The sequence below is a fragment of the Egretta garzetta genome, unplaced genomic scaffold, assembly GCF_000687185.1.
Source record: "Egretta garzetta isolate BGI_Z169 unplaced genomic scaffold, ASM68718v1 scaffold1037, whole genome shotgun sequence".
NCBI lineage: Eukaryota > Metazoa > Chordata > Aves > Pelecaniformes > Ardeidae > Egretta > Egretta garzetta.
Genome location: NW_009260362.1, coordinates 149,241 through 150,418, shown reverse-complemented (window position 1 = coordinate 150,418; position 1,178 = coordinate 149,241). Strand labels below are relative to the sequence as shown.

Sequence of the window (1,178 nt, the reverse complement as noted above, 5' to 3'; positions counted from 1 at the left end):
GGCTCCCGGGGTGGCCCCCCAGGGCTGCGGGGCCGGAGCTTCCCCATCTCCCCAGGGTGCTGGAGCCAGCGGGGAGCAGGGCGAACACCCTGGGGGTCCTGCAGGAGCCTCCCCCAGCCTGCCCCAGGGAGGGGGCGAAGGCGGGAGCCCAGTGGCACCTTTCGGCCCCCCGCTCGGCCGAGGCGAGCCTGCCCCGGGCTCCCTCCCCCCGGGTTTGATTTATGGAGCTGACAGCGCGGCGCAGCTGTGAGAGCTGGTCCCAGGCAGGGACCGGGGTGGGTGGGAGAGGTTTGTTCTCAGCGTGGCTAATGTGTCCCAGACCCCAATAAACAGCCGTGAGATTCTCCAAACAGCCCGGGACACAGAATCCCTGCCCCCGGGTTTATCGGGGGGCAGGGGCAGTGGGGAGGGGGCTGCGCTCTGCAAACAGCCCAACCCGCACATGAAAGGGGACCGGCCCCTTGAAGCAGCAGCTCTGGAGCCCCCGGGGGGCCAGTGGGGGCTGGTGGTGCTGGTGCTGGGGGCACAGCGGGTCCCAGCACTGAGCACACGGGTCCCAGTGCGTCCCAGCCACCGGGTCGTGAGTCCCAGTGTGTCCCAGGGCTGAGCACGAGTGTCCCAGCGTGTCCAAGTGCCAAAGACTAGGGCCCAGCAAGCCCCAACGTAAAGGCCATGGATCCCAGCACGTCCCAGTGCCAGGGACTTGGGCCCCAGCAACCTCTAACATAACAGCCATGGGTCCCAGTATGTCCCAGTTCAGGAGCTGTGGAATCCAGTACATCCCAGTGCTGGGGCTGTGCACCCCAACATGTCCCAGTGCCAAGCCCACAGGTCCCAGCATGTCCTCGTGCCAGGGACTAGGGCCCCAGTAAAGCCCCAGTATAACAGCCATGGGTCCCAGTTAAGTCGCAGTGCTGGGGCTGTGGAGTCCAGCACGTCCCAGTGCTGGGAGTGCGGAGCCCAGCATGTCCCAGCACTGGGACCGTGGGTCCCAGCATGTCCTAGTGCCAAGTCCATGGGTCCCAGCATGTGCCGGTGCCAGTCCCGCGGGTCCCAGTACATTCCAGCCCCTCCCAGCATCGCGAGAGGGAAATGGTGACTCAGAGGTGCCGGAGGCTGCCGGGCCAGTGGGAGCTGGGTGCCCCTTTGCCCCGTGCTGGGCGAGCACCGCAGCCACC

General features: G+C 67.1%; 1 protein-coding gene across 1 annotated transcript in view; it reads left to right on the top strand.

Moving 5' to 3' along the window:
- Positions 1 to 1,178, top strand: part of TCF15 (transcription factor 15) — a 5,156-nt gene that overhangs the window by 3,746 nt on the left and 232 nt on the right. The gene's annotated exons all lie outside the window — the stretch shown is intronic.